This window comes from Schistocerca cancellata, chromosome 7 (assembly GCF_023864275.1).
Source record: "Schistocerca cancellata isolate TAMUIC-IGC-003103 chromosome 7, iqSchCanc2.1, whole genome shotgun sequence".
In the NCBI taxonomy this organism is placed as follows: Eukaryota; Metazoa; Arthropoda; class Insecta; order Orthoptera; family Acrididae; genus Schistocerca; species Schistocerca cancellata.
Window position 1 is genome coordinate 67,529,987 of NC_064632.1, and position 18,528 is coordinate 67,548,514.

Genomic DNA, 18,528 nt, shown 5'->3' on the forward strand with positions numbered 1-18,528 from the left:
TAATAGCGCAAAATCCTTCCAAAAGCGAGCGACAAGCCTATGCACACAAGCTTACAGCAGCAATGCTTTGGTCGGATTGAGATGGCTACCCTCGGCTTCACATAGCTTCAAAGCTGTGACGTCACGGCGTCTCCCTCTATTCTTACCTCCATGGTATCGAGATCATGTTTAGTTAGTAGCATCTTTGGAAAGAACGCACACGAAGTTGCAGCCATATTGGTCTATTTCTTTGTGTTTGGCATTCGTGTGAATCAAGGAGTGATTGCCAAAAAATGGACGATAAAAAATTTCGTGTGGTGATTAAACATTACTTTATGAAAGACAACACGCCTCAGGAGACTAAAGAGAAGCTTGATAAACATTTCGGTGATTCTCCACCTTAGATTAAAATTGGATTCAAAATTTTCGGAGTGGCCATATGGGCACAAGTGATGCTGAACGTTCTGGACGCCCTGTGGAGGTTACGACTCCAGAAATCATTGATAAAATCCATGATACGGTGATGGATGACAGAACAATTAAGGTGCGTTAGATTGCTATTGCTGTGGGCATCTCGAATGAACGGGCACACTATATTTTGGATAAACATTTGGACATGAGAAAGCTATCCGCAAGATGGGTTCCGCGATTGCTCACGCTTGACCAAAAACGGGATTGTGTGAAGTGTTGCAAGGATGGTTTGCAGCTGTTAAGGAAGAATCTGCAGGACTTTGAGTGTCGATTCGTCACGGTAGATGAAACATGGATACATTACTATACTCCTGAGACCAAACAACAATCTAAACAATGAGTTACCAAGGGAGAATCTGCACCAAAAAAGACGCAGACCATTCCTTCCGCCGGAAAGGTTATGGCGGCTGTCTTTTGGGATTCGCAAGGGATAATCCTCATCGGCTATCTGGAAAAGGGTAAAACCGTTACAAGTGAATATTATTCACCGTTATTGGACCGTTTGAAAACCGAGTTGCAAGAAAAACGATGTAATTGGACAGCAAAAAAGTCCTTTTCCATCACGACAATGCACCAGCACACACACCTCAGCAGTTGAGATCGCAGAACTAATGGAAATAGGATTCCAATCGTATCACATCCCCCCTATTCACCAGACTTGGCTCCCTCGGACTATTATTTGTTCCCCAATATGAAGAAATGGCTAGCTGGGCAAAGATTTTATACAAACGAGGAGGTGATTGCAGCAACTAATAGCTGTTTTGCAGACTTGGACAAATCCTATTATTCGGAAGGGTTCATCAAATTAAAACAGCGTTGGACGAAGTGTGTAAGTCTCAAAGGAGACTATGTCGAAAAACAAGAAAAAAGGTTTTACCCCAAATACGTAAGTAGATTTTATTTTTGCCCGGACATTTCAAACGCCCTTCGTAGAAGACCATAAGCAGCAACAACGATCCATCAGTGCAGGATTGCTTGCGCGTTACGAGGCTGACCGTAAAAAATATTTTTTTTCGAACTTCGTCATAGGCGATGAAAACATGAGTTCATCATTTCGAACCGGAAACGAAACGGCAGTCCATTAAATGACACCACACCAACTATCCTTCGAAAAAATGTTCAAAGCTCCACCCTCAGCTGGTAAAGTCATGGCGACGGTTTCTGGGACTCTTAAGTGGATATTCTGTTTGATATCGTCCCTCATGGTGCAACGATCAACTCTCAAGTGTATTGGTGAAAGGACATCGGAGTTTTCGTAGCCACAAAAATTCAAACGAACTTCTTCTTCTCCATGACAACGCAAGGCCTCATGCAAGTCTGCTCATCCGCGGGGAGCTCATAAAAATTCATTGCACTGTTCTTCCTCGTCCACACTACAGCCCAGACCTCGCACCTTCCGACTTCCATCTGTTTGGTCCAGTGAACATGAATGATGAGGAGGTTATTAATGGAGCAAGACGTTGGCTCCGACGTCGATAGGTAGATGTGATGATGATGATGATGATGATGACGATGTAGAGGGTTGTTTGGGCGCACGACAGCAAGGTCTTCAGCTCCCGCTCAGTAACAAATTGAGACGGGTGTCAAGAAAATACTCAGAACAGTAAGATAAACAGTACCTAAAACACAAGTTACAAGCTTGGAAAAACGTGCGCCTACCCACCCCGAAGCGTGGGACGAAGCATGTCGGCAGCAGTAAAACATGGACAACACACGAAGGAAGTGGTAGAGGGAGCTAAAACAATGTAGCAGATGGAAGTGGCTGGCTGACCGCAAGGAAAAAAAGGGAGGAGCCAGCCACTCTGCAATACACTAACACCTCCAGGATAAAAGTTTAGGCCAGAGTCCAGAAACATCACAAAACTGTAAACCCTAGACACACACGTCTCATCATTAGCTAAAACACAGTGCAGATCCCCAGCAACTTGTTCCTCTGCCCTTGCATCACGGTATAAAATGCAGTCTGTTAAAATGTGCCGGACAGAGATGTGCACACCACAAGAATCACAAAACGGGTGATCCTCCGGCCGTAATAGGAAGCTGTGTGTGAGAGGACAGTGCCCAAACCGAAGACGCGTGAGGGTCACTTCTTCCCGCCTGAGCAACGGGCAAGAGGTACGCCACGGCCGAGTTGTTGACTTCACCAACCACAGTTTATTGGCAGTCACCACCAGCCATTCTTCCTCCCACAACTCCATGCACTTCTTGTGGAGTGCAGAAATGACAGACTGCAAGGGAATAGGACACTGCACCACATCCTGATCTCTGCAGGCCTCCTTGGCAGCCCGAAGGGCCTGTTCATTGCCCCATATACCTACATGACCAGGCAGCCAGCAGAAGGACACCTCATTACCCCGCGGTTGGAGCAGGTAGAGCCAGTCATATGGACCATCTCCTCACTTGGTTACATATTTTGCAATGATTGTAAGGCAATAAGAAAATGGTACCACGCCAGCATACAGGCCCTCCGAGTCAGGTGGTATAAGACCGTCGCATTGAAGGGAGATTATGCTGAAAAATAAGTCTTTGTAGTCAAAGAGTGGGGAATAATATGGAGTACCAGAATTCTGAATAAACCCAACCTTCTCTCAGAAAAAAAATGTGTTGCGTTACTTATTGAACGTGTCTCGTAACAATTCTGTGCAGGTTATTTGTTCCCAGAATGAGATTTTCACTCTGCAGCGGAGTGTGCGCTGATATTAAACTTCCTGGCAGATTAAAACTGTGTGCCCGACCGAGACTCGAACTCGGAACCTTCGCCTTTCGCGGGCAAGTGCTCTACCATCTGAGCTACCGAAGCACGACTCACGCCCGGTCCTCACAGCTGTACTTCTGCCAGTATCTCGTCTCCTACCTTCCAAACTTTACAGAAGCTCTCCTGCGAACCTTGCAGAACTAGCACTCCTGAAAGAAAGGATACTGCGGAGACATGGCTTAGCCACAGCCTGGGGGATGTTTCCAGAATGAGATTTTCACTCTGCAGCGGAGTGTGCGCTGATACGAAACTTCCTGGCAGATTAAAACTGTGTTCCCGACCGAGACTCGAACTCGGGACCTTTGCCTTTCGCGGGCAAGTGCTCTACCATCTGAGCTACCGAAGCACGACTCACGCCCGGTCCTCACAGCTTTCTGCAAGGTTCGCAGGAGAGCTTCTGTAAAGTTTGGAAGGTAGGAGACGAGATACTGGCAGAAGTAAAGCTGTCAGGACCGGGCGTGAGTCGTGCTTCGGTAGCTCAGATGGTAGAGCACTTGCCCGCGAAAGGCAAAGGTCTCGAGTTCGAGTCTCGGTCGGGCACACAGTTTTAATCTGCCAGGAAGTTTCAGGTTATTTGTTATTTCCAGGGAAAATTTGCATTTCCTGAACTTAATTGCGTCACTGATCTCAAGACACCATAGCTACTTCGTAAAGCACAGTGTATGCGTTTGTTCTTAAACACACACACACACACACATTTGTACAGAAAACTACATACACTCCTGACCATTAAAATTGCTACACCAAGAAGAACTGCAGATGATAAACGGGTATTCATTGGACAAATACATTATACTAGAACTGACATGTGATTACATTTTCATGCAATTTGGGTGCATAGATCCTGAGAAATCAGTACCCAGACAACCACCTCTAGCCGTAATAACGGCCTTGATACGCCTGGGCATTGAGTCATACAGAGCTTGGATGGCGTGTGCAGGTACAGCTGCCCATGCAGCTTCAACACGATACCACAGTTCATCAAGAGTAGTGACTCGCGTATTGTGACGAACCAGTTGCTCAGCCACCATTGACCAGTCGTTTTCAGTTGGTGAGAGACCTGGAGAATGTGCTGGCCAGGGCAGCAGTCGAACATTTTCTGCATCCAGAAAGGGCCGTACAGGACCTGCAACATCCGGTCGTGCATTATCCTGCTGAAATGTAGGGTTTCGCAGGGATCGAATGAAGGTTAGAGCCACGGGTCGTAACACATCTGAAGTGTAACGTCCACTGTTCAAAGTGCCGTCAATGCGAACTAGAGGTGACCGAGACGTGTAACCAATGCCACCCCATCCTATCACGCCGGGTGATACGCCAGTATGGCGATGATGATTACAGCCTTCCAACGTGCGTTCACCGCGATGTCGCCAAACACGGATGCAACCATCATGATGCTGTGAACAGAACCTGGATTCATCCGAAAAAATGACGTTTTGCCATTCGTGCACCCAGGTTCGTCGTCGAGTACACCATCGCAGGCTCTCCTCTCTGTGATGCAGCGTCAAGGGTAACCGCAGCCATGGTCTCCGAGCTGATAGTCCAGGCTGCTGCAAACGTCGTCGAACTGTTCGTGCAGATGGTTGTTGTCTTGCAAACGTCTCCATCTGTTGACTCAGGGATCGAGACGTGGCTGCACGATACGTTATAGCCATGTGGATAAGATGCCTGTCATCTCGACTGCTAGTGATACGAGGCCGTTGGGATCCAGCACGGCGTTCCGTATTACCCTCCTGAACCACCGATTCCATATTCTTCTAACAGTCATTGGATCTCGACCAACGTGAGCAACAATGTCGCGATACGATAAACCGCAATCGCGATAGGCTACAATCCGACCTTTACTGAAGTCGGAAACGTGATGGTACGCATTTCTCCTCCTTAGATGAGGCATCACAACAACGTTCCACCAGGCAACGCCGGTCAACTGCTGTTTGTGTGTGAGAAATCGGTTGGAAACTTTCCACATGTCAGCACGTTGTACGTGTCGCCACCGGTGCCAACCTTGTGTGAATGCTTTGAAAAGCTAATCATTTGCATATCACAGCATCTTCTTCCTGTCGGATAAATTTCACGTCTGTAGCACGTTATCTTCGTGCTGTAGCAATTTTAATGGCCAGTTGTGTGTGTTATGAAAGGCAACTGGACCGCACAAAATAAAGGCCAGGAAACAACTATGAAAATCTAACTGCATTAAGATAGCTAACAGTGGATAAAAGCTAGAATGTCGTCTTTACAGAACAGAATTAAATGGCGGATGATTGCTGCCTTTGTTGAGTGACGAAAATAAGTCAAGAGATTCATTAAAAAAATTATCGTTTGCTGTATCCCAGCAGTATAAGTAGTTTCGAGGAGTAATCATGCCTTAAAATATTTCCTTGTTTGCGTATTATCACTTCCTGAAACCCGCATTTTTATACTGTGAACCGTTTCTGAAATGTATAGGGTGCCCACCTCATGAAGAAACCCTGTATGTAACTGGAGATGCCGTTTATAACACGGAAGATATGCAGATAAAACTTGAAACAATAATGCAGCTGTTCACCTTTTCGACTGACCGATCAAGGCAATCAGAAGTGTGTCTGCCGTCAAGTATCATTTCGAGGACGGTCAAAAGTTCAGAGTAAATTTCGTCAGCGCCAGATTCCATCGCAAGAGCAATTAACCGTATAGCAGACGTCACACCGCTGACTGTAGATGCTATCTCGGCTGGTTCCAGATAAAGGCGTCGCTATCAACCGGATAGAGCCGTTACGTTATTTATCGGTCCACCTGTTTCTGGTAGCGCAGCCACCTACGGGAATACCGTCGACTGTCGTGCTCGACCTACGTGCGTTGGTTCACGCAGTAGCCTGGAGCAGACGATCAACAGTTCCTATCCTAATCGTCTTCTAAGACTAATAATAATCTTCTCCGGTGCATGTCTCTGTTTCTGGACAGGTTCTTGGAAAAAATTAAAATTACAGCAGAGGCAGCATTTCATAGATGTAGTTATATATGTAGAAAAGTAAATTTCGCTTATTTATAACATGAAACTATGTTGGCGCGCTCTACAAGACAGTCGTAGTATAACATGGAGATGATTTTACTGTATGAGCGATTCCCTGTCTTCGCTGAAATCTATTTCCACGCTGTCTGTGGCAACTTGTAGAGGTTAATGAAAAAGAAAAAGAGAAGAAAAGAAAAGGTTGAAAATGAGGGAAGAAATGGTGAATAAAAAGGGGGTTTTAAAATCGTTAATGACCGTGAAACAGGGAAAGAATGAAATGCAAATCGGGCTTCGTATTACAGAAAAGCTATCGGACATCGTGATTCGGGAAAGCTATTGTTGGGGTGGTCTTTGTGGCGTTTCTGAGCAAAAATCAAACCAATTTCCACTACAAAAATTATTTGAAAGAGAACAGAGAATAACAAAATGTGATTAACAGGGGAAATGGCGTAGATAAGAGTTCATTCATTAGCATGTTAATATGTCTTGTTTCGTGCGGCGTCTTGTTCTCCAACGATCTCCTGCTTCATTTCTGCATGAAAAAGTCGTAGCTGCTCCAAAATCTTGCAGTAAATTTCATCGTCCGGGAATTACTAATGTCTACGAATGAATACCATCTTGATATTGAATGCAATGTATTTTACGGCTGCTTCCATCCTCCAAATTTCATGTGTATGGTTCGGTATGAAAAAATTTAAATCAGGAATAATCAGTGCAAAAAACTGGTATCGACATTCAAAGTCCCGCTACAAACTTCTCCTTCGGTAGACTGATCAAGTGGAACACTATGTCTGCACATCAATAAGTTTTTACGTCTTAATCAGACCAAGACTAACGAATAAGTTTTTACGTCTGAATCATACCAAGACTAGAGAATAAGTGAAGTTAACCTTTCGATCTCAAGAGACAATAGCGGGTAGAAAACAAAAAGAGTTACAATTTTTGTACCTTCATTTTCTTATAAATATTTTCTCTGCCGTCGAGCGCTCATACAGCTGCGACGGTATAATTTATATCTGAGGGAACGAGTGTAGCGCGGCGAAATTCAAAGTCCAGCTACAAACTTCTCCTTCGGTAGAGTGATCAAGTGGAACACTATGGTAACTGTTTCTGTCGTATTGCATCAAAATGATTTCTTTTTTCTTTCAGTTCGCATTTTCCTTTTACTTCCCTCATCCTAATTTTATAACGTTAACTCACCCGGAAACATCTTGTCGATACCAGTTTTCTGCACTGATTATTCCTGATTTAAATTTTTTCATACCGAACCAATTCTTCTGATATGTAGCTGACAATATTTTCCGCAAGTGATTTTGTCATGTAGCTCTTCGTCGTTTTCCCGATCTTAGTATCCCTCAAGGCAGAGCTTAGCTATCCTATTATGGCTTCTCCAGACCCAATTTAATGGAGCACATATATTTCGTCTGTTCCCTCTAGAGTCGGTTAGACACTGGACTCACATTCGGGAGGACGACGGTTCAATCCCGCGTCTGGCCATCCTGATTTAGGTTTTCCGTGATTTCCCTAAATCACTCCAGGCAAATGCCGGGATGGTTCCTCTGAAAGGGCACGGCCGACTTCCTTCCCAATCCTTCCCTAATCCGATGAGACCGATGACCACGCTGTCTGGTCTCCTTCCCCAAACCAACGAACGAACCAACCCTCTAGAGTCAGAATAACCCGACTGCAAACAGAAACCACTTGTCAGTATTTGATTATAGGATCAGTCGTGAAAATCTTGAGCATATCACATCGTATATTTAGGAGTGCTGCCAAGAAGCGATATGGAATGCGACAATCACGAAAATTCAGTAATAGAAAAGACAAGCTGAAGACAGATTTGCTAAAAAGGTTCCGAGACAATACAATCCATCTGTAAAATTTTTTTATAAAATATGGTAGTGAAACAATAGAAAATTGCTATAGTGTTTGCAGTCCTTATCGAGTAGTTTCGACGACAGACAACGGACGAGTTCAGGAATGCGCAGCTACGATCAGAACAGGTCGGCATAGCCCATACGAAAGGATAAAAAGAAATGCCAGGTGGACTAAAATGGAAATGGCTGCATGAAAGATGACGCAGTTCTCGCGAAACCCTGTTAGGTAAGTTTAGAGACCGTATTCGGAGGAGACTGTACGACGATTATATAATATGTTTTGTCATTCAGAAGAGAAATTTGGCTATAGAAATTTTGTAAAAAGATCCCGCCGCAACGGAAGACGCTTTTGTTATAATAATTGCCCACACAATTCGCGTATCACATCTCTCCTCTTTCGTTTTAATACAAAACGAGCTACCCATCTTTGAATTTTTTCGGTGTCCTCTGTGGAACCTGTCTGAAGCGAATCCCACACCGTACAGCAGTACTCCAGAAGAGCGTGGCGTAAACAGTCTCTTTAGTACATCTGTTACATTTTCTAACTATTCTGCCAGTAAATCGCAGTCTTTGGTTTACTTTTCCCACATAATTTTCTATGTGATAGTTCCGGTTTAAGTTCAAAAATGGCTCTGAGCACTATGGGACTTAACATCTAAGGTCATCAGTCCCCTAGAACTTAGAACTACTTCAACCTAACTAACTTAAGGACATCACACACATCCACGCCCGAGGCAGGATTCGAACCTGCGACCGTAGCGGTCTCGCGGTTCCAGACTGAAGCGCCTAGAACCGCTCGGCCACCGATTTAAGTTATTCGTAATTTTAACCCCTAAGTATTTAGTTGAATTTATAGCGTTAACATGTTTGTGATTTACCGTTTACTAGAAATTTATCGGATTTCTTTTGACACTCATATAGATAGCTTCGAACTTTTCGTTGATGCCACTTTTCGCACCATACACATATCTTGTCTAAATCATTTTGCAATATGTTGTGATCTGATGAGTTTACAAGACGGTAAATGACAGCATCATCTGCAATCAATTTAAGACGGCTGCTCAGCTTGTCTCCTAAATCATTTCTGTGTATAGGAACAGCAGAGGGCCTCTAACACTTCTTTGAGGAACGTCAGGTATTTCTGTTTTACTCGATGACTTTCCGTCAATTACTACATACTGTGACCTTTCTGACTTGAAATCAGATCTAGTCGCACGTCTGAGGCTGCATAGGTACGGAATTTGATTAGAAGTCCCTTGTGGGGAATGGCGTCAAAAAAAAAAAAGTTCTAGAAATCTAAAAACATGGTATCAATTTGACATCCCCTACCGATAGAGAATAAAGACCTGGTTCTATTTCTCAAGGACGATATTTTCTCAATCTATGTTGGCTATTTGTCAATAAGTCGTTTTCTTCGAGGTAAGTATTCGAACACAGTATATGTTGAAACTTCCTGGCAGATTAAAACTGTGTGCCCGACCGAGACTCGAACTCGGGACCTTTGCCTTTCGCGGGCAAGTGCTCTACCATCTGAGCTACCGAAGCACGACTCACGCCCGGTACTCACAGCTTTCTGCAAGGTTCGCAGGAGAGCTTCTGTAAAGTTTGGAAGGTAGGAGACGAGATACTGGCAGAAGTAAAGCTGTGAGACCGAGCGAGAGTCGTGCTTCGGTAGCTCAGAAGGTAGAGCACTTGCCCGCGAAAGGCAAAGGTCCCGAGTTCGAGTCTCGGTCGGGCACACAGTTTTAATCTGCCAGGAAGTTTCATATCAGCGCACACTCCGCTGCAGAGTGAAAATCATTCTGGAAACAGTATATGTTCTAAAATCCTACTGCAAATTGACATTTGTGTTGGGTTAGTAATTCAGAGGATTCCCCCTATTTCCTTTCTTGGGTATTGGTGTGAATTGTGCAACTTTCCAGTCTTTGCGTACGAATCTTTCGACGGTAGAATGGTTGCATATGATTGTTAAGTACCGAGAGTATGAGAATAAGATAACAGATATACTGAAGAGCCAAAGAAAGTGCTACACCAGCGTAATATCGTGTACGGCCCCCGCGAGCACGCGGAAGTGCTGCAACACGGGTGGCAAGGTCTCGACTTACGTCTGAAGTTGTGCTGTTGGAAATCGATACCATCAATTCTGCAGGGCTGTCCATAAACCCATAAGAGTACGAGGGGGTGGAGATCTCTTCTGAACAGCACGTTGCACGACATCCCAGATATGCTCAATAACGTTCGTGTCTGTTGAGTGTCACACTGTCCTGCTGGAATTTCCCAAGTCCGTCGGGATGCACAATGGACATGAATGGATGCAAGTGATCAGACAGGATGCTTACGTACGTGTCACCTGTCAGAGTCGTATCTAGACATATTTCTGGGGTCCCATGTCACTCCAACTGCACACACACCCCACACCACTACAGAGGCTCTACCAGTTTGACCAGTCCCCTGCTGACATGCAGGGTCGATGGATTCATGAAGTGATCTTCATAACCGTACACGTCCACCCGCTCGATATAATTTGAAACGAGACTCGTCCGACCAGGCAACATGTTTACAGTCAGTTGACGGGTTCAGGCGAGGCATAAAGCTTTGCGTCGTGTAGTCATCTACGGTACACGAGAGGGCCTTCGGCTCCGAAAGGCCATATCGATGATGTTTCTTGGAATGGATCGCACGCTGACACTTGTTGATGGCCCAGCAATGAAATCTGCAGCAATTTGCTGAAAGGCCTGTACTTCTGTCACGTTAAACGATTCTCTTCAGTCGTCGTTGGTCCCGTTCTTGCAGGATCTTTCTCCGACCGGAGCGATGTCGGAGATTTGATTTTTTACCGGACGGTACAATCGTGAGATGGTCGTACGGGAAAATCCGCACTTTATCACTACCTCGGAGTTGCTGTGTCCCATCGCTCGTGCGCCGACTATAACACCACGCTCAAACTCACTCACTTCTTGAAACATGCCATTGTAGCAGCAGTATCCTATTCAACAACTGCGCCAGAGACTTGATGTCTTATACAGGGTGAAAAGTATTTAAACCGACAAACTCTGGGAGGTTGTAGGGGACATAAAAACAAATATTTTTCCCTAATGTCATTTTTTCCTACGAGGAGTATTTAAACCGGTAGAGGAAGATTTCTCTGGCGGCAAATTAATTAAACCAACAAACACTTTTCCATTTTTTTATGACCAAGAGACAACACATTAACGCAACCCAATTTCAATTAAAGTAGATTTTCAAAAACGCCTCTATTGACACGTAAACAAAGGTTACACCAAATGATTCAAATGGCTCTGAGCACTATGGGACTTAACATCTGAAGTCATCAGTCCCCTAGAACTTAGAACTACTTAAACCTAACTAACCTAAGAACATCACTCACGTCCATGCCCGAGGCAGGTTCGAACCTGCGACCGTAGCGGTCGCGCGGTTCCAGACTGAAGCGCCGAGAACCGCTCGGCCACACCGGCCGGCCAAAGGTTACACCGTCAGATCATGTTCTGTCTGACACAGGCAAAAACCCCGGGAGTATCCTGAATTGTTCCTACTGCTTCTAATACCCAGGCAACCAGATCCTCCTCTGATGCAACAGGAGTTGCGTAAACAACGTTGCGCCTCTCTCCCCACAGAAAAAAGTCCAGAGGGGACACATCTGGGGATCGGGCAGGCCATGGTACAGGCCATTAGTAAACAGAGACAATGCACTACTACACTAGAGGACAGCAGTTTCCTACAACTGAAGAGCGTAATACGCCCTCTAACAACTGAAGAGCGTAATACGGCCTCCACCGGTTTACATAATCCTCATAGGAAAAAATGACATTAGGGAAAAGTATTTGTTTTGACGTCCCCCACAACCTCCAAGAGTTTGTCGGTTTAAATACGAGGGCAGTTCAATAAGTAATGCAACACATTTTTTTTTCTGAAACAGGGGTTGTTTTATTCAGCATTGAAATACACCAGGTTATTCCCCAATCTTTTAGCTACATAACACTATTTTTCAACGTAATCTCCATTCAATGCTACGGCCTTACGCCACCTTGAAATGAGGGCCTGTATGCCTGCACGGTACCATTCCACTGGTCGATGTCGGAGCCAACGTCGTACTGCATCAATAACTTCTTCATCATCCGCGTAGTGCCTCCCACGGATTGCGTCCTTCATTGGGCAAAACATATGGAAATCCGACGGTGCGAGATCGGGGCTGTAGGGTGCATGAGGAAGAACAGTCCACTGACGTTTTGTGAGCTCCTCTCGGGTGCGAAGACTTGTGTGAGGTCTTGCGTTGTCATTAAGAAGGAGAAGTTCGTTCAGATTTTTGTGCCTACGAACACGCTGAAGTCGTTTCTTCAATTTCTGAAGAGTAGCACAATACACTTCAGAACACATCTCGAACGAGTGTGTTCGCACGCTCCGCCATTGCAGGAGTCACAGCTGTGCACGGCCGACCCGCACGCGGGAAATCAGACAGTCTTGCTTGACCTTGCGGCGATGATGACACATGCTTTGTCCAACGACTCACCGTGCTTTTGTCCACTGCCAGATCACCGTAGACATTCTGCAAGCGCCTATGAATATCTGAGATGCCCTGGTTTTCCGCCAAAAGAAACTCGATCACTGCCCGTTGTTTGCAACGCACATCCGTTACAGACGCCATTTTAACAGCTCCGTACAGCGCTGCCACCTGTCGGAAGTCAATGAAACTATACGAGACGAAGCGGGAATGTTTGAAAATATTCCACAAGAAATTTCCGGTTTTTTCAACCAAAATTGGCCGAGAAAAAAAATGTGTTGCATTACTTATTGAACTGCCCTCGTACTTGTCACCCTGTATAGGCGTTGCCGACCGCAGCGCTCTATTCTGCTTGTTTACATATCTCTGTATTTGAATACGCATGCCTATATCAGCAGCAAGGCGACGCTCTATCACCCATACTTTAATGGTATGCAAACCTTAACGACGAAAGTTACTTCCACACGGTGTGTCAACAGCCAAGTAACACTGCTCGCGAAACTTGTACCGTACATAGAAAGCGCTGCTACAATATAATACAGTAGCTAAATGAAATAAATAGGCAATAAGACGAACAGAGCGATACTTTTAGTCAGACTCAATAATTATACTGAAGTCGCAGCGATTCATGCTGGTCTTGTGCACATTCAAAAACGGTGAGACGTGGTACTTAATAGGATGGTAATGCATGTTATACAACGTGCTCCCTTGATGGTGACAATGTTCTTGTTGTAGGGCGTCCATTCTTCTATCGGCGCCATTGACAAATACTGGATGGCCGTCGTTGCTGCAACAGGTCTCTCCAATGCATCCCACACGTGCTCGATGGGATTTAAGTCGGAGGAACGGACAGGCCAGAATAAACACCAGATACTCCCTCCAGCAATACTAAATCGTAAGGCATATAACCCAGGAATAGCTCCAATGGCGTTATATGGAAGAGAGACCTTGTGTGCCACAAACATAGTCAGCGAAAGACTGATAGTTTTTGCACTGAAAATCTTGGGGAAAAATTTTGACCCAGCTGTAGATGCAGAGTAGGGGACAAAAAAGTAGAACCATCAATGTATGAAATAATTCAACAACCAACCATTGTGAAGAAAATGAAAGAAGACTTTGGTGGGCAGGAGACTTGCCCCGCTTGCCTGAAGACCATAGAGTCAAAATAGTGCTGGTCGCAAGACCTGAAGGAAAACGCCCACTTAGCAGGCACAGGAAGTGACGAATGGTACTGGACAGATTAAACAAAATAGTGCAAACATTAGACAACTTCTTTGATGCAACTACGGCATTTTAACACAAAATATTACCGCAGTGGGTGGACCATTATGGAATAAAGTACTTTACAACTGGTTCCTCCCACACTTTAAGAATAGACAGCAAACGGCCATTCTCTACAGTAATGAGAACAGCTGTGATGTGGTGTCTGACTGGGGCACGCTTAAGTGGGGGCTACCTCAATGGTCAGTGCTGGGACCATTGGTGTCTCTAATACAGATAAATCATGTGCATTGTAATATGACAGGTGATTCTAAAGTGTTTCTTTTTGCCAATGACACAAGCTTGGTTGTGAAGGATGTTGAGTGCAGAAAAGGCAATATATTAAATAGTGCAATTCAAGACAAAGTTCATAGCTTGCAGAAACTGTTGTTGTTGTAGTGGTCTTCAGTCCTGAGACTGGTTTGATGCAGCTCTCCATGCTACTCTATCCTGTGCAACCTGCTTCATCTCCCAGTACGTACTGCAGCCTACATCCTTCTGAATCTGCTTACTGTATTCATCTCTTGGTCTCCCTCTACATTTTTACCTTCCACGCTACCCTCCAATACTAAACTGGTGATCCCTTGATGCCTCAGAACATGTCCTACCAACCGATCCCTTCTTCTAGTCAAGTTGTGCCACAAACTCCTTTCCTCCCCAGTTCTATTCAATACCTCCACATTAGTTATGTGATCTACCCATCTAATCTTCAGCATTCTTCTGTAGCACCACATACCACATTTCGAAAGCTTCTAGTCTCTTCTTGTCCAAACTATTTATCGCCCATGTTTCACTTCCATACATCGTTACACTCCATACAAATACTTTCAGAAACAACTTCCTGACACTTAAATCTATACTCGATGTTAAGAAATTTCTGTTCTTCAGAAACGTTTTCCTTGCCATTGCCAGTCTACATTTTATATCCTCTCTACTTCGACCATCATTAGTTATTTTGCTCGCCAAATAGCAAAACTCCTTTACTACTTTAAGTGTCTCATTTCCTAATCTAATTCCCTCAGCATCACCCGACTTAATTCGACTACATTCCATTATCTTCGTTTTGCTTTTGTTGATGTTCATCTTATATCCTTCTTTCAAGACACTGTCCATTCCGTTCAACTGCTCTTCCAAGTCCCTTGCTGTCTCTGACAGAATTACAATGTCATCGGTGAATCCTCTCCGTGGATTTTAATACCTACTCCGATTTTTTCTTTTGTTTCCTTTACTGCTTGCTGAACATATAGATTGAATAACATTGGGCAGAGGCTACAACCCTGTCTCACTCCCTTCCCAACCACTGCTTCCCTTTCATGCACCCCGACTCTTGTAACTGCCATCTGGTTTCTGTACAAATTGTAAATAGCCTTTCGCTCCCTGTATTTTACCCCTGTCACCTTCAGAATTTGAAACAGAGTATGCCAATCAACATTGTCGAAAGCTTTCTCTAAGTCTACAAATGCTAGAAACGTTGGTTTGCCTTTTCTTAATCTAGCTTCTAAGATAAGTCATAGGGTCAGTATTGCCTCACGTGTTCCAATATTTCTACGGAATCCAAACTGATCTTCGCCGAGGTCGGCTTCTACCCGTTTTTCCATTCATCTGTAAAGAAACTAAATGTACGCTATATCACAGTGAGACTCAATGGTTACGGTGTCTAACAAACGAATCAGCTAAAACTGGCATTGTGATTACACAGAATGGGCATATGTTTAGTGAGTCTGAAGAATCCAAATCCCTAGGCGTTCAGATACTAGTAGATGGTAAGTTTAGACAGGAAGTCCTTGTTCAAGATCTTCTTCGAAAAATTGAATGCTGCGATACTTACGATTAGAACTATATCGCACTAAGTGTTAGTCTAGTACGAAAATTAGTCTTCTTTGCTTATTTTCATTCGTTTCTGCCCTACGACATTTTATTGTAGGGTAACTTTTCCCATGCACAAAGCAACGGGTAGTTGGAGCAATATATGGTGCAAGTTCATGAGCCTCTTTTCGACTCCTGTTCAAGAGTCTAGAAATACTGGCATTGGCCTCTCAATATACGAGGGCTGTCCAGAAAGTAAGTTCCGATTGATCGCGTAATGTTTGAAACCACAGTGAAAACCACAAATGTTTTATTTGTAACAGTTAGCTACACATTCCAGTTACTTCTCTACTTAGTCGCCGTTCTGACTTAGACATTTGTCGTAGCGTTGTACCAACTTTCCAATACCCTCACCATAGAAGACAGCCGCCAGTGCTTTCCGCCAAATTGTCTACGCTGGCCTACAGCTAATTTTCTGTGCCAAAATGTTGTCTTCATAGCCAGCGGTTCATGTGAGCAGAGATGAAACTCAGAGGCAGACAATTACGGGCGGTATTGTGGGTAATCAAACATTTCCAATTGAAAGCGATGCAGGAGCGTCTTCATTGCTCCTGCAGAATGAGGCTGAGAATTGTCTTGAAGAAGAAACCGCACGACAGTTATGTAATGTTGGCTGCATAGCTTCAGGCGAAATTTCTCACCACGCCCTCGTACGTGGCGGAGACACTATTTTCTAGACATCTTTACGCGCTCACTGTGAGCTCAGAAATGAGAAGAGCGACGTGATGCTATCTAGGGTCATACTAGAGACACTGGCCAACACAACTGTGCAAAGCTTTATCCGATTTTCATAGTCGTTTCCATTTAGCGACCGATCGGAACTTACTTTCTGGACATCCCTCGTATATTTACTTTAATGTATGAGCTTATTAAGAATTAGCGGCTTTCACACGGATAATACTACACAGGAATCGTATCTGCATTTGGATCACACCTCCTTGACTTTTCTACAGAAAGGCGTAGTGTAAATTGCTGCATCCATTTTCAATAAGCTATCACAAGAATTAAAAAAACGTCAGCAGAAATTCTTGACCTTCCATGTCTAAATTAGAGAAACTGCTCTTGCCTTGATTCTTTTGCGTTGGGGAGTTCTGTCTACCTATCTACCTACATTTATACTCCGCAAGCCACCCAACGGTTTGTGGCGGAGGGCACTTTACGTGCCACTGTCATTACCTCCCTTTCCTGTTCTAGTCGCGTATGGTTCGCGGGAAGAACGACTGCCGGAAAGCCTCTGTGCGCGCTCGAATCCCTCTAATTTTTCATTCGTGATCTCCTCGGGAGGTGTAAGTAGGGGAAGCAATATATTCGATACCTCATCCAGAAACGCGCCCTCTCGAAACCTGGACAGCAAGCTACACTGCGATGCAGAGCGCCTCTCTTGCAGAGTCTGCCACTTGAGTTTGCTGAACATCTCCGTAACACTATCACGCTTACCAAATAACCCTGTGACGAAACGCGCCGCTCTTCTTTGGATCTTTTCTATCTCCTCTGTCAACCCGATCTGGTCCGGATTCCACACTGATGAGCAATACTCAAGTATAGGTCGAACGAGTGTTTAGTAAGCCCCCTCCTTTGTTGATGGACTACATTTTCTAAGGATTCTCCCAATGAATCTCAACCTGGTACCCGCCTTACCAACAATTAATTTTATATGATCATTCCACTTCAAATCATTCTGCACACATACTCCCAGATATTTTACAGAAGTAACTGCTACCAGTGTTTGTTCCGCCATCATATAATCATACAATAAAGGATCCTTCTTTCTATGTATTCGCAATACATTACATTCGTCTATGTTAAGGGTCAGTTGCCACTCTCCGCACCAAGTGACTATCCGCTTCATATCTTCCTGCATTTCGCTACTATTTTCTAATGCTGCAACTTCTCTGTATACTACAGCATCATCCGCGAAAAGCCGCATGGAACTTACGACACTGTCTACTAGTTCCGGGAAAAAACTTAAGCAAATTCTTGTGTTATATCGTTGTTTATACGAATATGTATTCCGTAGCTCGTCTACTGATAAGGATTCGTAAAAATTTTGTTTCACTTATATTAACGGTGCTGGTGTAATTTCATGTGTTGACTCGTTCCGTGATCATGGAGATTGACCCTTTTGAACTACAGAGCAAATAAAATAAAAGTCATAGACGACCAACGGCAGCTGGCATTGAAACTGAATGGACTGAGGTCGGGGGCATAATCTATGAAGGCAGATAAGGCAGATTGTGAGGTCGGCACATGATCTTCAAGTAGACTTCCGTAAGTAAGACGTAGATCCACAATTGTTAGTAAACAATAAAACCTGTATACAGGGTGTTACAAAAAGGTACGACCAAACTTTCAGGAAACATTCCTCACACACAAAGAAAGAAAATATGTTATGTAGATATGCGTCCGGAAATGCTTACTTTCCATGTTAGAGCTCATTTTATTACTTCTCTTCAAATCACATTAATCATGGAATGGAAACACACAGCAACAGAACGTACCAGCGTGACTTCAAACACTTTGTTACAGGAAATGTTCAAAATGTCCTCCGTTAGCCAGGATACATGCATCCACTCTCCGTCGCATGGAATCCCTGATGCGCTGACGCAGCTCTGGAGAATGGCGTATTGTATCACAGCCGTCCACAATACGAGCACGGAGAGTCTCTACATTTGGTACCGGGGTTGCGTAGACAAGAGCTTTCAAATGCCCCCATAAATGAAAGTCAAGAGGGTTGAGGTCAGGAGAGCGTGGAGGCCATGGAATTGGTCCGCCTCTACCAATCCATCGGTCACCGAATCTGTTGTTGAGAAGCGTA

At 44.3% G+C, this 18,528-nt stretch overlaps 1 protein-coding gene across 2 annotated transcripts in view; it reads left to right on the forward strand.

Annotated features, from left to right (window-relative positions):
• The window catches only part of LOC126092022 (fatty acid 2-hydroxylase), a 622,506-nt gene that overhangs the window by 213,989 nt on the left and 389,989 nt on the right, over positions 1–18,528 (forward strand). The window lies entirely within an intron of this gene.